The following is a 25669-nucleotide window of genomic DNA, read 5'->3' as shown; positions in this document are numbered from 1 at the left end:
TGTGTACTGTCAAAGAAAAATCTATTTGTAATATTGCTATTGAATTGTTTGGATTGCATACATTTCCCCTTCTTGTGAGGCAAAATATGTCATCATGTGGCTCTTGTCTCTATCCAGAATCCATTCTTTATATACTATTGCTCCTGATCCATCAGATGATAGAAGAGAATTTTTATTAATTTTTTTTACTGTGATTTATAAGTAACTATCAGCTAATTCAAATATTTTTTGCTCCTTTTCATTAGTTATCCACTTTCCTTGTTTTTTCTCTGTTCAATATTAGGTGTTCTTTTGTTTGTCTAGTTAAATTACGAGGGTAGGTTCTCTGTGTTTAATATCTGCATCTTATTATCTGTGAATAATTTGTATAGCTTATTGATAATTATTTTTTCAAACAGTGAACTTTAAAGCTTATCTTGTACAAGGTGCATTCAAAAGTTTAATATCTTAAAGCTTAATTTTGCCCCTGTGGAAGTTCAATGGAAGGTGGTGCGATGATTCAGGTATTGTATTTTTTTCCCAATTCCATTTGTTGTTGCTTCTAAAATTATAATGATAAATTTCAAAAGTACTATGTACACTATGATTTCTTTTGCTATATAGCCATTGTTTAATTCTCTATGTGGCCTACTAAGTGCATATAACTATAGTAGAATTATTTTATTTACTATATCTATGCTTTGATGTAGATACTAGAGACTAAAATTAATGCCTTTTTATACTCATCTTTCGAAACCACTCCAAGTTAGATTGGAATTTGTCTATGTATTTTCAATTTAAGCCACATTCTTCTCATACGTTTGGTGGGCTGAAACTGCAAAGTATTTCTCTGTATGCTCAACATAACAAAATGATAAATATTGTCTTTACAATTGCTTTAAGCTTATTGTCTTTTTGGAAAGAGATGCTTTTCTGCACAATATTAGTGATAACGAAATGTTCTGCATACGATTTGCATGGTAAAAATCATGTTTATGAGGGCTATGGTGAAATAATGACATGCCAATAATCATGACCTTGTAGTTGTTCTTTATGTTAAAAAAAATGTTAGCACATACTTCTGGTGACTAAGAGCTTACTAACATTCATATTTAAATATAATGATGCAGTGCGATGATCCCAAATGTGTAGTTTGGTAGCATCTAGGATGTGTTATTATTCCAAAAAATCTTATTGAAGGTTATCAACCAAAGGCACCATCCCAATTTTATTGTGACATCTGTCATGTCAATCATGGAGATCCGTATGTACTTTACTCTATTTTCCACTTTCTTTAAGTTTTTGGAAATGATGTTTATATGCTAGACATTTTCTTTAAACAGTGCATGTCAATTATGCAATGCAAATTTGCTTTTTTTGATAAAAAGGCTTTTTATCTTTCACTAGGATGTATGGGGATATTGTCTCCAATTTTAAGAATATTAGTTGTTTATATGCAGTTGGCAACTTAGAACTTGATATCTTATTTAACATACATTGAAAGTGAAGTTGTTTCAAACTTAAAGTGAGATCTAATAAATATAGGTATTATGTAGAAATCCATGTGTAAGTCCATACAAAAATTACTCATGCTTGGATTTTCTTGATTTAAAGCATTGTGAGGATACAACCATGCTACACATCCTCATTCATCATTTGTCATTTCTTTATGATTGTATTGAATTCAAGCAATTGCTCAAAATGATACTATTGAGTCTTTATCTTGGTCGTTGTCTTTGCTCTATAAGCTTTTGTGCTCATACAAGTAAAGCTTGGTAAGAATTATATATGGTAAGATCACTCTTTGGTTTTCCAATTTGTTTGAATGTCCACTTGCAGCAAACTAGCATGAACCATCAAATTTTCTTCCATACAATTAATTTTTGTATTCTCATAGTTAGATACTTGTAATGCTATGTTCATTCGTTCATCTTAAAGATTCTATAAGGTAACTAATGTGACTTTTCCCAATATGAAATACCTTCTATCAAATACATATGACATATATAAATTATGACATGCATAAGTACTACATGCTCTTGCCTGAACCATGTTTTTGTGTAGGCCATCACATTCAAAGCTACCAAAACAAGGATACATGACAATCATTTGTTTTCTACAAATCGTCTCTAAAATTTTTGGGTCTTAAATAACACTTAGTGATTACATATGTCACTAACCAATTTTCTTGGATTTCCAATGACTAAAAAGGATACACACTGGCCATCTGTTTTCTACAAATTTCCTCTAAATTTTTTTTTGGAAGTTATAAGGAATCTTATATATCTCTATTATGACAGAGGAGGAGGTAGGTGTATGCAGGCATAAACATGAAGAAATATAAAACTCTCAATTTTTGCAATTATATTTAGCTTGGAAGCCTTAATTGATTGATCTAACATATATATGAGTTAGAAGAGTTTCTTTTATCCATTTTAAATTTTTTTTGAGTGAGTTTTAGATTTAATAGGTGTCAAAAATTGGTGTAGGGGCAATCAGAAATACTCTTAATTCTACATTCTCTTTATTTTGGAACTTTGTATTGACTGAATTAGAGATCAATACAGGTTGTTAGAGTTCTTCACTCATTTGAGGTGTTACCCGATGCCATCTAGATTGTGTTAAAGATCATTGGTTGCACCAGTTGCTGATTGACCCAGTGTTCTCTATTTATACTTGCGACTGTAGTAGAGTTTTAGGAATGGGGGTCATTCCATGAATAGTTTAAAGGCCTTGTATTCATGGAATGACAACTTCTAGTTTGCATTATTAATTTACTAATCGTGCACATGCAGACTTATGGGAATAGGAGTGATCATAGTAAAGGTGTAGTTTGAAGTTATAATGAGATTGAAAGCCAAATACAGTAGAGAATGATCTGCCCTAGTTTGGAGTAGATTCTTATGTCTAAAAAAATATAATATATTGAATGGAGTGTGGCTCGATCATCATTTGAGTACAAGGCGGTGTAGAGATCTAGGTTTTGAGAAGGCCCTATGGAATGAGGGTTTGGAGCTGAGAAGAACCAAAGTTATCAAGTATGCAACATGATTAATAAGGCAGAGTACTGTGTACTTGAGTTCAATTTATAGGTGTATGGTATTGTCTTAAAAGCCTCTATGTCCAAGTTAATTGGGTGTCTATGAAACCAATTAGTATTTAGGGATATTGTGATAGACCTAAACAAGCAATAGGCTTGAAGGATTTGAAAGCTATTATGCATTGTTTTAATACCTTGCTTCTTGTTGCAGATTATGACCCTTTGGTATAGGGCTCCTGAGGTGCTTTTGGGAGACACCCTTTACTCCACAGCTATGGATATGTGGTCTGTTGGCTGCATATTTGGTAAGCTTTTTGCAATCTACTACTTTAATTTAACAGTTGTACATATTTATACTTCTCTTAAGAATTTTTATCTTCTATCCCTTTATATGCTATTTCTCCTAAATTATATATTTCACTTCAATTTTATGATTCATGGATATTTGAAATTGGTTCTTAATTATGTAGTTGAAATGTCCCGAATGAAGCCTTTGTTTATGGGAGATTCAGAAATAAGCCAACTCCTTATCATTTTCAGGTAAGAGCAATTTTCAAGTCAAATAATTAAAACATGAGATTTTGCAAAGAGAGATGATTTCTACTACAACCCCATTTTATCCCACGAATGATATGATTATCATGGTTCATCTTAACAACTGTGGTTCATTTTATCCTAGTCACTAATTTGGATTTTTCTCCAATATTTCCCAAACAACTAGAGAAAATTGAACTTGATTAAGATACCCTTTTGGGATATATACATCCTCCCTAAGTTTCAATATCAACTCTTTTGGACCATACCCAAGATCCAATACCCCTAGTGACACTAAACAAGGCCTACTTCTCTCCCATTTTCAAAGCAACTCATAGCTCCACTTATCCTCTTGTCCCCAAACATTGAAACAGTCTTTCTAGGGCTCATAAAACAAGATATTTTGAAATCTCCAAGGTTCTATTAGCCATCCAATTCATTTTCCGCCAAACCCTTGGTTCTAGGGTCACTAAACTAGGGCTTGTTCAATGAAACCTCTAACAACATCAGCAAAACAAAAGGACTGCACCAAAACTTCATAAATGTCCTCCCCATATATATTCCTTCACCAAATATCATTATCCTTGAAGGAAAGCCCATTCATGTTGACTGGTACTCACACAGGCTCTTTCACAATCAACAAATAAACACTCAACACTGCTTCTCCACCTAGATTCTCTATTCTCCTACAGAAAAAAAATAATATACAAGTATGTACAACGTTGTGCAATCTTCCACCAATCACATAGATCACAAAGGGTGGAAGAGTGTAATCTGATATGTCAAATTTAATCGGATCTTCCTTAGCAAGTCTCTAATACCGTAAAAATGTAGATTAAATTTATATTAGATTATAGTGAAGGATGTCTTTTCATTTCAAAAATGGATGATCACAAAACTCTAATATCTTTTGTATATCTGTCCAATCTGAATGTGTTAGACTTGATCTATTCCATATTTATGTCAAGCAGATTCAATATTAAGAACTACTGAATATTAAGGTATTATTTCAGAACTCCAAATAAGGCAGAGCATTTCTGAATTTCAATGCTCTCTTTCCTAGCCAAGTATAAGCATATACATATAGATTTGAAATACTATGTCTTGGGTGTATGTGTCTCCACAAAGTGTACACATCCACTCAAGACATGTCTTTTCACTAACAGTGATTTATAATGCAAAATGAACTGATTACCAATCGGTGTTTATTATTATTATTTTGAGTTTGAGCTTAATCAAACCTCTTCACAAAGTCATCGATCTCCAAAGGAAATTAATCAAACTTCAATCTGATTTATATATATGCAATCACATGATCATGGCTCAATCAATATATGAACATGAAATGTCAAGAAAAGATCTATTTGAATAGATCGATGATATAATTGGATAAGAATAACATATTTAGTGGGTGACAATATAATGATCTATATTTTAGTATATATGTGTATGTTCTAATATGAGCAAAGTGTGTTAGTATGTATGCATGTATGTTATATGCAGATCTAGATAGTTTATATTATAATCCAATTTATGTGAATGAAGCTAATCATCAAAATTTATTATAATTTACTAGCCATGCTTCCTTTTTCATATATAGTCCCATATGAATGGTGTAAATTATTGGCAAAATAGATAATTTGGGAAAATCATTTCCACCGATTGACGACCAGCTTTATTTAGTTTATAAGCATTCCTGCTCTTGATTAAAAATGTCATACAAAGAAATCTATAGCTAATATTCATTATTCTTGGCATAGTCAAAGTGACTAGAAAAGGCAAGATGAGAGAGAGAGAGAGAGAGAGAGAGAGAGAGAGAGAGAGAGAGAGAGAGAGAGAGAGAGAGAGAGAGAGACCTGGCAGGCCCATCAATGACATGCTAAGTACAACCCATGAAATGTTCTTCAACCTATGTGAACCACCCTAATTGAGTGCATCACGAGAATTTTTTTTAATCTTGATTAGAAGCTATGCGCAGTTAAAAAAGAAATCCTAAAGAACTTCTTATAGAAATGAATCACTCCAAACCCAATACCGTACCATCTTTCTATTGCAATGAGAAAATTTCTTATAGAAAGGGAAAATATTCACCACTAACTACTTGAAATTTGATGTGTAGAAGCTAACATTTTAAAAGGGAAGATTAAAAGAATACCTTCTTAGGAGATTGTTCATCCTCATCCTCGTCACTATCTTCACCATCCATTGGGCCCTGAGCAGCAATTGCATCATAAAACTCTTGACACTATAACAAGATGGGAGGTGATAATCTATACACTCCTAAGTTAGAATAGTTGACTAATTATTTTTGTGTTTTTTTTTAGGTTGGTAATCTTTACAATTGTGTAGATAATATATTGATCTAACAGTTCTTTTTCTCAAGTGACAGATCCATCAGTGTACACGTTTTGGGAAAAAAGTTTAGTTGATATTGAACCAAGGCGTATAAGATTACAATCAAACTGGTACACAACAAGTACAATTCTTGATACAGTGTATGCTGCTTGTATTCAAGTGACATCCTAGTATTTCAATTTTATATTGCATGTTGGTTCCTCTATGCTCATTTAAGTATATATATGTAAAAATGACATGGATATTTTACCTTTCACTGAGCAAAGGTGTCAAATTTTTCTTACTACATGGTTATTAGAATAAAATCATATGATATTTTAGAATTGTAATCTCAGGTTGATTTGTCATTTCATCTCGCCAAATAGTGAGTAAGTTCTCTTCTTATGTAGAACTGCATTTAACCTCTTCCAAAATAGCATTCATAATCAGACTGGGATTTAAGATGCTGATAATAATCTACCAATAATTATCTATGAGTGAAGTCATTGTTGACCACCTTAAATAGCAAGTTTCATCCCACAGAAGACAAGATTTTAACTAGCCAGTAGTGAAATTATAGAATAGTTACATAAAATCTGTAAGGCATTGTTATACCAGTTACTTACAACTACCTAATCAAGTAATTTAGTTTTACTCTCTTCTAAAATAACTTGCAACTCAGACTAGAAATTAATAGTCAAGTTGTTATCTGGAAATGGAGTTACTCTTGATTAGCTCCTTGGATAGATCTGCAATGTTCTAAGCATATAACTGTAGATCCTTGGATGGATCTGCAATGTTCTGCAGAGGAAGCTATGAATTAGTTTTTTTTTATGTGGTGTGCTAGATATAGATTTAGTTGATAAATATCTTCACTAAAAATTGCATATTTTTGTTAATGTTCTAAGCTTAAATGAAGTAATATAGGTACTTGAAGCAAAAAAGTTACCAGTTTTCATGTGGCAAGCTAGACTGAATTTATGACATTTTCTTGAAGCTTCTTTTGATTAATACTTACAGTCATCAATTACTTTTTCAGCTAAAATAGCAAGCATTACCTTGTTACATTGAAACAATTCAACAGGAGATCAATGCAAATATGAGGGGCATACTTGTTGATTGGCTTGTTGAGGTTTGTTGCTTATTGCATTTCTTCATGCTATCTGTATATTTATTTTTCCCTATTGTAGTTGTGCAATTAATTTTGTATAATCAATTCAAAATTAGATTGTTGTAACAGGTTGCTGAGGAGTACAAGCTTGTGCCAGATAAACTTTACTTGTATGCTTGTTGCCTCGTGTGTACTTCTTGCCTATTGTAATGCTTTCTTTTCCTTTCTTTTCTTTGCTCAATTTTTAACTACTACTTTGATGTCACTTTTAGGAAGTATGAAGAAATTTTTGCTCCACATGTGGAAGAATTTTGTTACATTACAGATAATACTTACACAAGGGAGGAGGTACAATTTTCCTTTTGTATTGCAAGATGATTTGTCACATCTCTCTTGGACGGTATTCTTAAAATGAGAATTATCCTTATCTTAATAGTAATAGGTGTTAGAAATGGAGATTGATGTCCTCACTTACTTGCGATATGATCTAACAACAACAACAACTAAGAGCTTTCTCAGGTAATGTGGGAGATAAAATTATTTGATATATAAAAGTATTTTATTCTTACCTTCATTATTTTTTCCATTCAGGTTCCATTTCTATATTTGGAATTCATGGGCAATTATCTTGCTAAACTCACCCTTGTTGAGTATGACTTTCTCTGTTATGTTCTGTCAATGATAGCTGCACCAGTTGTATTTGTGGTAAGGATGACTCTTGATCTTGGAACTTGCCCCTGGGTAATGTAAATTCCATCGAGTCATTTTTTTGTTTGGTCTTGTCTATACTAAAATTTGAATAGGATTTTATTATCCTCGATCTTCAGAATCCTACGCTAGAACATTACACAGGCTATAAAGTATGAGAGATGAAGGATTGTATTCATGCATTGCATAATTTACAACTAAATAGAAAAGGGTATGCATGATTGTAGTCAGGGAGAAGTATCGTCAAAACAAGGTATCTAAATATCTTATAGCATTTAAAATTCTAAATTTATCACCCCCATAGTCAATAATTTCCAACATCTTTCTTTTGTATTTACAGTTCAAATGTGCAGCAAACTTTTCTTTTGTACTATGATTTGACAGGCTTCTATAGAGAAAAATCAAAAGATAAATAACAATATTTTATGCATTGCAGATCAAGATCCAATGCACAAGCTCATCAGAGAGTTGATAAGACTGAAAAGAATCAATGAGCAAGTTGACTCCCATTGATACCCCCACCACCAGGACTTTAAAATATTGATACTCATGGCCAGCAAATTGAGAAGACAATGGATTTCCTTAGTGGTGATGCTTACAAGTCATCAACTACTGCAACTCCACCAACAACTAGCATAGTCAATGAGAAATACACACATTCACCACCAATATCTCTTTCTCAACAAACTTTTCCATATCCTTTGAATTCACAATCAAATTCTCCATATTGAAATGGAGGTTACTCTTCAGGGATGTCATCAACACAATAGAATGAATACCAAAAGTTTCCACACCATGGCCCAAAATCATATTTTGACAAATCTAGCTAGGGTTTGCAATGGTCAAATCCAGAAAGGTAGTCTCTTAGTCCACAACAATCAGTTATGTTATATGGGCCACAATCATAGAATTCAAAGGCATCAACACAAAAGACTTCTGAAAGCCTTCCTCTCACTCCTTAGGAAGTGGAGCAATCACAAAATACATCACAAGGTGTAGATAATCTGCAAGGACCTCCCATATATGATAGCAATGTTATAATAATTATTCCCCCTCCTCCAGCAAAGTACAATCAGAGACAACAATTTTTTCAGCAGCAACAAGCTTTGGGTTCTAGCCAGTCTACACATGGTTACAGTGAATCAACACATGATGAGTTGATATCAAGGACACAAAACATCTCCATTCATTATGGAACTTACAATGATGCATATCCACAACAATCTTTAACTTCCAGCAAACAAGTTAAACCTGAAGATAAGCTGTTTGAAGACCTGGTTGACTTTGCCAAGGCAAAAAGTAAAGCTTCACCCAGTAAAAGTGAAAGTTTTTAAAAGCTACAAGTGATGGTTTAGGTGTAGCATTATTTTTACTGAAGCAATTGTATAGTCTCTTGTTCAATTGAGGTTTAGTACTCATTATGTGCTATATTATTCCTAGTGCACTGCAATTTAATTTATTTTTTGTTACTTTTTGTTACTTACTGTTACTTTTTGTTCAATGGAGTTTTGTGAAGGTAGTCTAGGTGCATTTTATGGGGGGCTTACAATATGAGTCTAAGGCCCAAAGTGGTAAGTAATAGGGTAACATATACTAAGTTGTGTAATAAGTGATGATATAGTAATTAAAATATTTAGACAAACATTAAAAAAGATAAATAGAGATGTCATTGTGCCCATGCCTTTAGTGTTTGTATGGGCTAAGGATGGGATTGGGATGATACTTAGTGAGGGGTATGACTAGTATTGCTCGTCTTCATGAGAGGATATTCTAGTTATGTATGGATCACATTGAGGATTTGGGGTCCAAACTCAAAGTAACAAGTGTAGGGCAACTCAATGCTTGAGGTTTTGGGGTCTAATGAGAGACTAGTCCAAGGTAACTCAATTAATTTGACCTTGTAATGAAACTCACTAGTATGTAGCCTAAGCCTCTTCTATACATTTTATTTTTTTTCTCTAATGGGTATTACTTATTGGTTGCAGTTGGTACTTATTGATGATGGTCTTCTATTCATTCCTTATTATCATGCTTTGCTTTAATGACAATTGACTTTGAAGTGGATATTATTTCAATGGTTATCTTTCATTGATTTTGGTACTTGATTTGGAGATGGTATCTAATTTTTGACTTTGGTATGTTATGATGGTTTTGGTTGATTGTCATTTTGATATTGTTGGTATCTCTAACTATTGTTGTCTATTAGTGTTAAGCACTTAATCATTTACGAGGCAAAGTCAGATGGTCATCACTGCAACTAAGATACTCTATATAGGCCAAGTAATGTACACAAGTATGTGTGTACTGAGCTCTATAGGAGCTGAGTAAGTGTGTGGTCACCAAGTATTTTCTATACAAGTTGAGCTCAAAACCTACCGAGTAGTTTCAAAGCATGAAACTGTCGAGTTACATAGTATGTCTCAAGCACAATACAAATTGAGCAAAAATAATGTCGAGTATCAGAAAATAGTAAGGGTCGAGCAATGTAGAGTATACATGAAAGTTATAAATGATATAGATTTTGATGTAAATCATTTTCAAGATGACATGGAAGGAATATTTAATATGTAGAGGTTGTTACAGAGATTTTTATGCATTAATAATGTGGATCATAGATCCCTATGTTTTGTGATCAATGATTCAAATGAAGAGGATAATTATGGAAGCATCTAGAAAACTCTTTATGGAACACTTTAAATATAGAAGATCTTAAACTAGACCATATACACAGGGGATAAGAGGAGAAGAGAATACATGTAAACAAGGAGAAATATGTGAATGGTGAAGTAAAAGATTGAGATTAGATCAGAAGTCAGTGGAAGTGTATTGTTATATCTTAACAAAGAAAGTGACCTATTCAGAGCAATGAAGGGGAACAAAATTATTATTAGATCAGAAGAGAGGATTAGTTAGCAAGGATACGACTCAAAATTAGCTTACACAACATACCAAGAGTCAAGTACTGAATTAGTTATAAGCAACTTGAATTAGGGTAAATCTCTTAACAAAGTGGCCTTAACATATCTTTGTAAATCTCCAAATAGTGTCCTTATTTTATTGTAAGTGTTAAATACTCTAACAAGGAGAGACATAGAAATCTCAAATACTTTTAATAGGGAAGACCCCTCATAGGGTAGATCATATATTATGATCAAACATTGTAACCCTAATAGGTTAAATTTATTACTACAGTAGTGAAGATTTGTGGGTGTCATCGCCACCCCAATTTTACCTTCATCTTGGAGGGTTTTTGGGTAACAAATATTGTTTAATGTGTTTATTTTCATGCATATGATAGATCACATTTACATGTTACAATAAGTTTATTATTACAATTTTTTCATGAATATGATAATTGGTGAATGCGTTAATAATTTTTTGAAAAGAAAAAGTGCTTAAGATTATAATTCAACCCCCCTCTCAGTATCTTGTCATCCTATTTATACTTCCATCAATCAATAATTGGTATCAGAGCATTGGTTCTCGAAGAGAAGCTTAACTACTTGGAGATTAGATCTTGGAGGTGGAGTCTTTTAAAATAGACAAAATATTTAGGTGATTGACACCCATCTCATACTGTAGAAACTTGAGAATGCAAGACAAGATCTAAATAAATCCTTGAAAAGAAGAAAGGAATTGATTATCCAAGATAAACAATTTTCCTATGAAGAAGTTGAGACTAAAGGATTGTTTGAATAAATCAATCCAAATAACAAAATATCTGTAGATCAAATTGAAAATAAAAAACTCCCAAATGAAGAAATAAGAGGACTAAAAAGAGAACATGAAATTCAATTAGTAAGATTATGTGAACTAACTAAACAAAAGAAGAAAGTTGAAGAAGATAGGACTATGGATGAGGAAGACAAAAGAGTAATGGCTACCAAACTTGAAGAAAAGATGTCAGATGTGTAGAAGCACAAAACACTCAACCAAACACGATGAATCAACTAATGCTTGCAAATTAGGAATTGATTAATAAGGATGTGGATATAGAAAATCTCAAATTACAGAAGGGCATACTGGAAAATGAATTGAAAACTGAGAAAGAATCTATGGAGAGATTCAACAAACCAAAAGAAGAAATGAAATGCTTTGAAGAACTTATGAAGACATCTTGTAGTACTAATGGCTTAGGATATTCATACACTAGGTAAGGAGAATCAACTAGGAATGGAGAATTGAGTAATGAAAAGTCAAAGGACAAACCAACATGATATCATTGTGGAAAACTTGGTCATACTGTAAACATTTTTTGAACCAAACATGGTATGCAAAATCCTAAACCTAAGTTTAATGATTACTATTTTTATTGCAAGAAACAATGACATCAAATACATGAGTGTAGGTCAAGAATGAGGAATGAATCTACTACACCTAAATTTGAAGGATATTGCTATAACTATCAAAAGTATGGGCATAGAGAATACAAATCCAGATCATAAACAAAACCTTATTAGAAAAATCAGAGGAATAGTTATACACCTAACAATGCATATTCCAAATGTTACAAGTTTGGACATATAAAATATCATTATAGGACTCAAGTACACTCAACAAATCAAAAAAAAGACAAAGGTAAAGGTAAAGTACACATTGAACAAATAAAGAAGGAGATGAATCAAAAATGGAAAAAGAAAGGAGAAGATGGAAATAGTGGAGTAAATGGAGTCAAGGTCACCCAATCCAATGGAGAAGGTGATCATGTCATCTCACACTAAGCAAGAAAGGTATGTATGGAACTTTATATGCAATTGATATATCATGCATCAATTCCTTACATGAAATGTGCCTAGTTTCATATTTTCATATATGAAGATGCATGAGAACATATTTATGAAGGGTTGTTGAACATTAGTAAAATTTTCTATGTTGATCAAGCATTACAACATGGACCAAGCACTTCAGGAGTAAAATGGTAAAGACTAAGTGAAATGGAAAAGTGTGAGATGTAAAGAAAAGACCTAGCTCATAGGAACCAATGTCAACTGAGATAGCTAGCTTCCACCTACCTGAGTACACAAAATTAATGGAGATCATAAATCAATCAAAATAGGGTATATATCAAATTTTGAAGACATTAACTCATACCTTGCATATAGATTTCAAGAGCACAAAATGCTTTGGCTATTTGATTCAAGATTGATTTGGATGAGAAGCTTGAACAAGTGAAGATTTGAATTGATCTAAGTTATTTAGAGAAGGAAAGAGAGACTTCAAACCCTAATAGAGGATATGGTAGCTTCATCTACCATAGGAATGAGCCAAGAAGTTAATAAAATTCAAGTGGTGAAGAGTGACACTTATCCTTCTCCAAAGTTTTGTGCTATTCCAAAAATTTCAATGAAAGAAGATTCAATCAGTGCACTATCCTTGATACTACCCAAAGTTATTATGATCCATGATGTTAGAAGTTGTTATATGTGGAAGATCAAAGAATTGGGAGCTTATAAGATAAGAACCATATGAGAATTTATGTATTGAAAAAATCTTGAAGGATGACTTTAAAGTTGTTGAAAGGAAAGGGTTAACTCATGCCTAACATTTCCAAGAAATTTCAATATTGAATGGATTAAAATTGTTTTGAGAAAAATCCATGATATGAAGTTTTGGTTATAGAATGGACCCGTGGATATCATGAAGAAAATGATTCACAAAGTTATAGGTTATTCAACCCTAGAAAAGAATAAAAACATGAGATGCCTGAGTAGAGAGGAAGTTGAGGCAAACACAAGTATGAAGTGGAATGGACAAGTTTTGTCCATTAGAAACATTTATGATCCACTAATAAAATTTTTTGTGAAGGTTATAGCTTACAAAGTTTACTAGTCAAGTAGATTGAACACAATGTCATGTATGGAAATGGATCAAGCAAGGAAGATAGTGATAAAAGATCATGAATACGATCTTGCCAATCTTCAAAGACTATAATTAGAAGAGAATATTGCATCCATTAGAAAAGAAAAGAACTCAATGTGTAAGTTTGGATCCTTCATTATATGTATTTTCTTTTATACACAAAAATATTTTCTTGGTGTTGGTGATATTGTTTGGGAATAGAACAAACCAGTGACAAGAAAGATAAGTGAATACATTACTCAATTAGGAGCAAATTTTTAGAGTGTCATGGATACTTATTTTGATGAATTCAAGAAAAAAATAGATGGGGATGAGAATACCTGAGGAGTTGGTTACAAGGTATATCAATGGCATATCTTTTCTTGTAGATATAGATAATACATTTGTATAGGTAGTAAAGATGAGGAAGGCTTGGTTACAAAGTTTTGATTATGAAATTGATAGTGATTTAGTGAGTGCAAAGATTTTTGCATTATTGAAAGAAGAAATAGACACTAAGGCTGAATCTTTTGGAAGATATGAGGAAGCTAAGGCCAAAATAACAATGAATATCAAGATAGCTTCTAAGTAGAAGAAAAGGAAAAGAATGATTGAAGACCTAGAAGAAAAACTAGGCACCCAAAGAAAGGGAAAGGAACCATTGTAGATTACACAAAGTCTATTGAAGAGGTATGTGAAAATCTAAGATCTTTAGGATTATCCAACTTTAGATTTGTAAAATATGATACACTAGATAATACTAATAGAAAGAAATTTGAGGAGGCTATGGTAGAAATGATTGCAAATCACAAGCTGGCTCCTAGTGAAATTGAGAAGAAAATACCCAAGGACTTATACGATAGACTAGAAAGAACATGATAGCAAGTAGAAGAAGAAGAGATAAAGATAAGGATTGACACTTTAGTCAAAGTTATGCCTGGTTTGTCCCAAGATCAATAGGATTTTTTTTTGCTAAGTACAGGAATGGATTTGTTCCTAAGAATAGAATGTCTTTTATTTTACAAAATAAAATGGAAGTTGTAGCATAGTAGGATGAATTTATTTGGAAATTTTTTTTTGGATTATCAACCAAGTGATAAGATACAAAGAAAGGAAATAAAACTATGACCATTGATGATGATCATCAAAGTGGAGAAAGTTTAGGTGTGTTGAGTCTGCAAGGCAACATGTCACCAGTATATGCTACACCCCTGGTACTCTAGAGGTCAGGCAATCAAGGTTCACAGGTATAAAGTAGAAACTAAGTTCAAAGACACAAGTTTAAATAGTTAAATTATTTCAACACCTCACATTGAGGAAAAAAGAGATAAGTAGAGATGAACCAAGTGCAACCATTTTTGTCTCGAGCACCGATGCACTAGCATGACCGAGTGGTGAAACTCCCTCACCAAATCTCAAAGTAGTGCCAAGTAGCAACACTTCTTTGTCGAGTAAAAGAAAAGCAATAAAAGATATCTCACTAGATATTGAAGTGAGTCTAGATGAAGTAATTGAGATGCCAAAGATAGATTTGGCAAACCTTACATTGAAATAAACAATTTTGTTACAAAACATTATGGTGAAAGAGAAAAGGAAAGAAGAGCTAAGAAGAGAGCTCAAACAAAAGAAGGTACTTTATGATGTGAAAAAAAAATTTGATGCTTTTTATAATCAAAATTTTGATGAGGAGGCCCCAATTATTACCCAACTTGTAAATATTATTAAACACATAAATATTGGTAATATGGAAGCTGATGAGAAACTAATGAATTGGTTAGCAAGAAGATTCAAGAATAAAGTTGTGGATAAAGTTTCCATAATCATTATTGAGAAAAAAGTATAATTACAAGAATGTGTACAAGTTATGATAGAACTTATATAGAGAGTATAACAATTTTACAATATTTCATCAAATGTGTCAAGACTCACAAATGATGTTTAGGCACAAATACACCAAATTCATGCTAGATGAATATATCCAACAATATTATTTCATAGTTGGCCACATCTAATATTGACCACTACAATAAGTTACTAAATGCTCAAGGCCCATTGGTCAAGCTTTAGATAGCTAACAATAACATGAGATCTAAATTGATCTCTGTTCAAACAATGTTGATACCTCATTTAGAGGTCATGCATAGGGAGATGCAATCAGTCTAGGATTTGATCAAAGAAGATCACAACCTTTCAATGGATGACAACTTAATTGATTTAGCTTCATGATTACAGTTGCAAAATCACATTTTGGAAGCAACAAGAACCACATGAGATCATGCATTATCCATGATTACCCAAGTTCATCAGACATTAATTGATAAATATGGTTTTCTTCCACCCTTTCAACCCCAGAAGCCATGACATATGTGTTAAAAAACAAGGGGGAAATGAATTTATTGAAGAGGAAATGGATTTGTTGTCATAAAGTAGAGAATGTGGATGAGTATTCATTTTGCATTTTTTATTCATTATTTATTTTTGGCATACGTCATAAGACTTAGGGGGAGAGCTCAATATCAAATTATATTTGTAACAATCTAAATATCAGAAGAGATGATTAATTAGCAAGGAGAAGACTCAAAATTAGCTTATAGAGCATACTGAGAGTCAGGTATTGAATCAGTTCTAACTGACTTGAATCAGGGTAAATCTCTTAATAGAGTGGTCTTAGTAGATCTTTGTAAATCTCCTAATAGATTCCTTACTTTATTGAAAGTGTTAAATCATCTAATAAGGTGAGACCTAGCAGTCTTAAACACTTTTAATAGGGCATATCCCTCATAGGTTAGTAATATTTTTTATGATCAAACATTATAATCCTAATAGGTTAACTTTATTACTACAGTAGTGAAGAATTTTGGGTGTCATCCCCACCCCAGTTTCAACTTCACCTTGCATAGTTTTCGGGTAACAAATATTGTGTTATGTGTTTATTTTGATGCATGTGATAGATCTAATTTACATGTTCTACATGTTTGTTGAAAAGTAAAGGTGTTTAAGATTCTGATTCACCCCCTCTGCTCTCTTAGTATCTTTTTATCTTATTTATACTTCCATCAATCAATAGATATTTGTCATCTTTTCTTTATATTTAGTTCTAGTACCCTTGAGGTAGAAAGAGCTATCAAGATTCTTTATGTAGGTTTTGATTTTGTGATTTTATATATATGTTTGGATCATACATTATCTCTCCTACGCAGTGGGAGTGGGATTGACTAGGTCACCATGAGGTTGGGAGGTAGTGATTTCTTACTATTTGGGTTCCCCCATGTATTGGAACTGATGCTTGATGATCCATTGATGTATTTTTACAATTCTCATTCTTATATCTTGGAGATTTTTTATTCAATTGATGTATCTATTATTCATGTATCTTGTACTTGTATTTATTAGTATATACACTATGATATGTGCAATGGATGTCATATATTAGTTATACTTCATTGTATTAGTTGTAATTATGTATTTTTTTAATGAAATTATGTATTTTTTATTTCATCACTGTTATGGACATGGTACATAAGATTCAATCTAATTGGTAAAATTTTCATACATGTGATTCAACACGAAGGAACCCTTGAGGAATGAAAACTCTAATTGCATTGATTAATATTGGTGCATATGTGTATATTGCTTCTACATTGTTATCTCGATGATGTATAAATATTTTTTTAAAATAGTTTAGTAAATATTGTAACATAATAGGTTAATTTCTTTTGAGTTCCCTAGGAAGGTGTTTGATGCAGGGGACTCCTCTTAATGCCATAAACTCATAACAGAAAAAAAGAATCAACAGCAAATGCGAGAAAAAAAATAGACTTCTTATTATCACCACAAATGTGGAATTACAGAATTCTAAATTACAATATGCTAACTCAAATGGGTGCCTTCATTATAGTATCTACAAGAAAGTGCTGCAAACTATCACCTAGAGCTGTCCTAGACAATGTTTGAGCCTTTCTTAAATAGGCAATTTTATGCTGCCTGGGAAGGTTCTAGACATTGAAACTTAATACCTAGGGCAGATAGACCCTAACAATACATATAGAGTTAGCCAAATACATCTTTGGCAATTATTTTAGATATTTTGGGTAGCCCAACTTTGAAAGGCCATAAATCATGAACCATTGCTCTGATTGGCTATTATAACTACTTTTAAAAAATGCCTACTCCTGATCTATAGGCTAGGAACCATTCTAGCATCCTTCCATTGAGTTCTTGGACCTCATCCAGGCACTCTAAGGCCTCCAATAGTGAGCTTAAAGATTTTTCTGCAAATTGTTCCACTGAAAATCTACAATAGCTTCTTTGACACTAATTCTTGAGCAATGAGATTTTCATGGTAGGCTTACAACTCTAAAATGAACCTTCCTATAGAAAATGAGAACATTCTAAGCTTGTATGAAAATTTTTCTAAAAATAGCAAGTTCCCATAAACAATAACCACCCTATCTACTAGTCCTTATTAAAATAGAAAAGACTAAAAATAAAATATTTTTGGGTGACGCAACATTGCCCTTACACCCAGGGTGCTCCTACATTAGACACCAAGGTAATTTGAGAAGTGACCCCATCACATCTTAGGTGTTCAGAGGAAAACCAAGATGATTAACCTCCTCCCTTGCTAGCCATGATGAATCATCTACTAGTCTCCCTTTTCATTTGAGCAGATATTCCTCATAGGTTATGTTTCTGGTACTTTTGCCAACATGACTGTCCAATATCTCCTCAATCTTCTTTGTAGCCAAACTAGCAGTTAGAATACTCCACTACGCTTCCACAATTTCAACTCCATCACCTCCTTTATAGTACTCTATCAAATGTAAAATATTAAATGCTGGTGAAATATTCAATTTAGTAGGAAACTCCACTTCATAAGCATTTCTAGAATCATGCCTTTTCACTATCTTGCATGAGCCAAACTTCTTCATCTTCAACTTATTATATGTACCCACTGGAAAATGCTCCTTTCTTAAATGAACCATGACTTCATCTCCAATCTAAAATTCCTTATATCTCCTTTTCACATCTGCCTTAGCCTTGTACTATATATTCATCCTGATGATGTGCTTCCTCACCTCCTCATGAATGTTCTTCAAATGTTTAGCAAAATCTTTTCTTCAGCACTACTTATCTCTCCTTTATCCAACTACCTCAATTTAGAAGCATTTATAGGACTACTCCCATATACAATCTGGAATGGTGATTTACTAGTACTCCTATTGTTAGAATTATTATATGCAAATTTTTCCTGTGGTAAAATCATATCTCATCCTTTTGGTTTATCTCCAACCAAGCATCTCAGCAAGTTTCCCAAACTACAATTCATAGCTTTTGTCTATCTATTAGTTTGTGGATGATGTGATGAACTATTCTTCAAATCTATCTTTAACTTCTTCTACAATGTATGCTAGAAATACCCAACAAATTTGGTATCTTGATCTGAAACTATACACTTTGGCAAACCATGTAATCTCACCACTTCTCAGAAAAACAACTTTGCTACATGAACATCATCACTATTCTTCTTGGAAGGAATAAAATGTGCCATCTTTGAAAACCTATCAACTGCCACAAAAATAGAATCATGGCTACATTGTTTCCTCAGTAATCCAAGAATAAAATCCATGTTGATATCCTTGCATAGTTTCTTTGGTATAGGTAATGGATGATACAATCTTGTATTCTACTTCACTCCTTTCTCCATCTAACATACTCTACAACTTTGTACAAACTTCATCATATCTTGTTGTAATTGTGGCTAGTAATAATTTTCAGCAACCAAAGCTACGGTTTTATCTCTATCGAAATGTCTAGCCAATCCTCCACTATACCTCATTCATGAGCCTCATGAAAGTGCTTGGTGCATTGGTTAGCCCAAAAGGTATGACTAACCACTCATATAATCCTTCCCTTGTCCTAAAAGCAGTCTTCCACTCATCACCTTCTTTGATATGAATCTGATGGTACCCACTCTTCATATCTATCTTGGTAAAATATTGAGCTCCACTCAAATAGTCCATGATATCATCAATACTCAGTAAAGGAAATCTATACTTGATGGTGATCTTGTTGATAGCATGAGAATCTACGCATATCCTCCATTCTCCATTCTTCTTTGGTGCTAACACTACTAGTACAACACATGGACTTAGACTCTCTTGAATCAACCCCTTCTGCAACAACTCATGAACTTGCATGTTCAACTCTTCACATTCTGTTGGTCTCATTCTGTGTGCTACCTTGTTTGGAAAACTAGCTCCTAGAACCAAATCCATTTGGTGACTAATCTTCCTCATTGGGAGAAATCCATCAGGTACATTATCTAATACAATATCAAAAAAAATCTTCCAACATATCTGCAACTTCTGTAGGTACCTCCTCTACTTCTTCTTTACTATGTTTCAAAATGATAGAAAAACACATATTCTCATGTTTCATAGCTTTAAGAAACTCCTTTCCATCAACAAAACATATTTTGGTAGCACTACATACCTTTTCTTCTTTATCCTTCAATGATTTTAGCTTATGTTTCACTCCATCCTTAGTTAGAGTGTAGGTATTTTCTTGCCCATCATGTACAACATGCCTATCAAACTGCCACAACCTACCCAAAAACATATGACATATGTCCATAGGTATGATATCACATAGTACCTCATCTTGGTAGTTTCCAATTTTGAACTTCACTAAGCACTGTTCATTAACCATAACCTTGTGGTCATCTTGCACCCAAGAAATACGGTATAGACGTGGGTGTTTTTGTCTCTTCATCTTCAACTTGGTAACCATCATTTTTGACACTAGATTGTCAGTACTTGCACCATCAATGATCACATCACAATACTTATCTTCACATCTACACCTTGTATGAAACAAATTCCTTCTTTGATCAGGTTCATTCTCACCACTCAACAAGACTCTTCTGTTAACTAGGACTTCCCCTCTTTCAACATCTTCAGAATGTGAGGATCTAGCTTCTTCATCAACATGTGCAATCCTCTCCTAACCTTCTATTCTTTGATTTGTCCTTCCTTGGCACTAGGTACATTCAAATGCTCTATGCCCTTCTTCTTCGCAACGAAAACATTTTCCATGAAAGCCTCCTCTTCCATATCCTTGTCCTATACCTCTTCCTCTTTGATCTCTATTGTTCTAATCATCGAAATGATTGGAATTGTTTCCCCTTTGGTTTTGGTTACTACTTCTAGCCTCATCCTTATTCTTCTTATCATCATTACGACCTCCATAAGATCGTCTACCAGATCTTCCACCATGACCTCTTTCGCTATTCTTATTGTCAAACTTCTTGCTCAGTTTCTCCTCAACTCTTAGGGAAAATTGCTATGTCTCCTCAATACTTCTCATTCAAACCAAACTTAGCTCATCCTGAATGCTTGGCCTTAACCTATTAAGATAATGGGCAACTTTCTCCTTATCAGCTTCTACATGGCTAGTTCTAATGAGAACTCAGTAGAACTCTTTGGTAAACTCTTGAAAAAAATTACCTGCTTGCTTCATTCCTTGCATCTTCTTTAATAGATCAAGCTCATAATCCATAGGAATGAATTGTCACTTCATTTTAGCTATCATTCGATCCTATCTAGTGATTTTGTCCTTTCCCTTTCTATTTTGCTCCAACTAAACCTCTTGCCACTAGATCTTTTCATGTCCCTTCAATTTTTCCTTTCCAAATTTGACCCTATCTGAATCCTCAATATCTTCATACTCAAAGTACTTCTTATCATTGCAAATGTGGAATTACAAAATTCTCAATTACAATATGCTAACCCAAATGGGCACCTTTATTATAGTATTTGCAAGACAGTGTTGCGAACTATCACCCAGAGCTATCCTAGACAATATTGAGGCCTTTCTTAAATAGGTAATTTTATGCCACCTAGGAAGGTTCTAGACATTGAAACTTAATACCTAGGGCTGATAGACCCTAACAAGACATATAGAGTCAGCCAAATACATCTTTGACAATTATTTTAGATATTTTGGGTAGCCCAACTTTGAAAGGCCATAACTCACAAAGAATTACTCTGATTGGCTATTTTAACCACTTTTTGAAAATGATAGCTCATGATCTATAGGTGTGGAACCATGCTAGCACCCTTCTATTGAGTTTTTGAACCTCATTTGGGCACTCTAACACCTCCAATGATGAGCCTGAAGATTTTTCTACAAATTGTTCCACCAAAAATCTACAATAACTTCTTTGACACTAATTCTGGAGCAATAAGATTTTTATGGTATGCTTACAACTCTAAAATGAACCTTTCTATAGAAAATGAGAACATTTCAAGCTCATATGAAAAACTTTCTAAAAATAGCAAGTTCCCATAAATAGTAACCACCCTATCTACTAGTCCTTATTAAAATAGAAAAGACTAAAAAATAAAATATTTTTGGGTGATGCAAGATTGCCCTTACACCCAGGATGCTCCTACATCAAATACCAAGGGTAATTTGAGAAGTGACCCCATCATGTCTTAGGTGTTCAGAGGAAAACTAAGATGAATAACCTCCTCCCTTGCTAGTCATGATGAATCCTCTACTTGTCTCCCTTTCCATTTGACTAGATATTTCTCATAAGTTTTGTTTGTAGTACTTTTTCCAACATGACTGTCAAATATCTCCTCAATCTCCTTTGTAGCCAAACTAGCTGCTAGAATACTCCACTGTGCTTCTGCAACTTCATCTCCATCACCTCCTTTATAATACTATGTCGAATCTAAAATATTAAATATTGGTGAAATATTCAATTCAGCAGGCAACTCTACTTTATAAGCATTTCTAGAATCATGCCTTTTCACTATCTTGCATGGGCCAGACTTCTTCATCTTTACCTTATTATATGTACCCATTGGAAAATGATCCTTTCTCAAATGAACCATGACTTCATCTCCAATCTGAAATTCTTGTTATCTCCTTTTCACATCTACCTTAGCCTTATACTATGTATTCATCCTTATGATTTGCTTCCTTACCTCCTCATGGATGTTCTTCAAATGTTTAGCAAAATCTTCTACTTCAGCACTACTTATCTCTCCTTTATCCTATTGCCTCAATTCAGAAGCATTTCTAGGACTACTCCCATATACAATTTGGAATGGTGATTTACTAGTACTCCTATTGACAGAATTATTATATGCAAATTTTGCCTATGGTAAAATCATATCATGTCCTTTTGGTTTATCTCCAACCAAGCATCTCAGCAAGTTTCCCAAACTACAATTCATAGCTTTTGTCCATCCATCAATTTGTGGATGATGTGATGAATTGAATTTCAAATCTATCTTCACCTTCTTCCACAATGTACACCATAAATACCCAACAAATTTGGTATCTCAATCTGAAACTATACTCTTTGGTAGACTATGTAATCTCACCACTTCTCAGAAAAAAAACTCTGCTACATGAACATATTCACTATTCTTCTTGCAAGGAATAAATCGGCCATCTTTGAAAACCTATCAACCACCACAAAAATAAAATCATGTCCATGTTGTGTCCTTGGTAATCCAAGAACAAAATCTATGCTAATATCCTCCCATGATTTCTCTGATAGAGGTAATGGCTAATACAATCCTGTATTTTTCTTCACTCCTTTCACCATCTAACATACTCTACAACTTTGTATAAACTTCATCACATCTTGTTGTAATTGTAAAAAGAATTTAAGGCTTGTATTTGTGAAAGAAAATAAATCTCTATATATTGTCCTAGATCATCTAGACATGGAGCAGATGTCAAAAAGTACATAAAGGAGGAGGAAGATAGCATAGAAAATTTAGCATCTAATTATGAGAAAACTAATCAAGTTGTGAGTGATTGCAAAAAAATTAGTAAGATAATAGATAACATTAGTGTTGAATCTTCTTGAGGATGTAAATGTACTAACACTATTTGTAATTTTTATATTTTTCAAATAAAATTCTCAATGCATATGTATATGTCATTTAAGAGGCATGTCTCAATAGAGACATGTCTCTTTAATTCTCATTAGTTATGAAAAACATGTGTTTATTATGATTAAGAAAGTGATAATAACTTTTATACACACACACACACACGCGCATACACACACATACGTATACATACACACACATACATATTCATATATATATATATATATATATATATATATATATATATATATATATATATATATATATATATATATATATATATATATATATATATATATATATATATATATATATACACACACACACACACACACACACACACACACACACACACACACACACACACACACACACACACACACACAGGATAGATATTACACCGTTGGTAATATTAGGAAATGGAAAATTTTAAGGACATCTTTGATCAAAAGATCTCAAGCATTTTGATATCGAGAGTATTGGTCTCCTAGAATATTGATTTTTAATATTCACCAAGTACTCAAATAAAGTTTGATATCACATCTAATATCAAGTGTAATGGCTTCCCAGAATATCAACACATGATACTCACTAGTTTTGATATCACATTTGATATCATAAGTATTGGTCTCCTAGAATATCAACACATTATATTCACCAAATACTCTTTGAATAATGGCCTTCCAAAATATCAATATGCAAGATTTTTTCCAAGTATTGTTAGTAATCGCCTTCTAAAGCATCAAGTTGCATGATATTCACCAAGTACTATGTGTAATGGCCCTCTAGAACATTAATTTTCATAACATTAACCATATACTCAATTTTTTTTATAAGGTATGTACACACATTCTCATAATGCTTATGATATAAATATCCAACATGAAAAGCATAATGTATTATGATTTGCATAGATATTTTAAGATATCCATCATAATAGAAAAAAAAGTTACTATAATATCATCACCTTTCAATAACTTCTACACATACAAGTGACTTAATTTGGAAGTTGTCACTTCCTCATGATGTACACAGGGAGTAGGTCCATTAAAATCACATAGTCACAAGGTATATTCATCAGTCACAGTCCTCTTGACTTCTATAACTTATTGATCATTGGAGAATCCATCTCGATATGGTTTACTCCATCTAAATCAATATGAATAAGATAATTGAGGTTGAGTGAATCATATGCTTTATCTACTCCCTCTCTTTCAAGGTTGATCTAATGAAATTTTAGGCCCCCTTTGAATCTCAATCTTCATCTCCATCCTCTTCTTTGGTTGGTGGGTCTTGACCGTCATGACTCTAGTTTCCAAGACTTTTCTCTTCTTTTAATTTTTAGATAACTGGCATCGCTACATATATTTTTGACTTATACCCATCTTCCTTTCTAGTGATATAGTTTAGTGATATATTTATCTCATACAAATGGACAAGGCAATAATGGGCTACCTACTATTTTTCATGCTTACAAGTTTCTTATGTAGATGGTATCTTACCCAATGGTAGTGCCATGTTGTAAATATGATCATTTTATATTTTCTGTAACTTGTAATAGAAATTTTTGTTTTTTGTGTGTCTTTCATGTACCCTCTTATTATGGTTTCCACCACTTTAATCACCCCTAGCATTAGGAGTATGCTTTAAGAATATACAAGCCATGAATAAATTATCATTTTCCATGCACTTTGACTAGATATAGTCCATGTAGTTTGTAAATATAATAAAGGGTCAAGAGAAACATCCATGTCATTCCCTACACAAGTACATCCAATGAATGTTCACAATTTTTAATTTCTTGTACTTTGTATCTTCTAATAGTCTAAGATGAATTACAATCTTCCTTATCTGTAGATCAAACTTTTACAACATCACATTTCTAAACATTGTATCAAGCTTATATACATTCACGATCTTCACTTCCTCAGTGTTCTAGCCCATAGATCATATGATTAAATTTTTCAATTCATATACAATGTTTGTAGTGGTTGAAAAGCTAACAAGAATTGTTCCAATCAGCCAATTAAGAGAAAATAAAATAAAGATCATAATTTTAAACACTTGTTTCCTCCATGAGCATCAAAATGCCATCATGCCTCAAAATAAATAGGATTTTTATCTTGCATTATTTTAAGACTAGAAAGATATGTGAAAAATACTGCATATTATGAGTCAAACAAATCTCCTTATATATCATTGGTCCGT

This window comes from Cupressus sempervirens, chromosome 2, assembly GCF_028749045.1.
Source record: "Cupressus sempervirens isolate cs-2001-9-10 chromosome 2, ASM2874904v1, whole genome shotgun sequence".
NCBI lineage: Eukaryota > Viridiplantae > Streptophyta > Pinopsida > Cupressales > Cupressaceae > Cupressus > Cupressus sempervirens.
Note: the sequence above shows the minus strand (reverse complement) of the source record.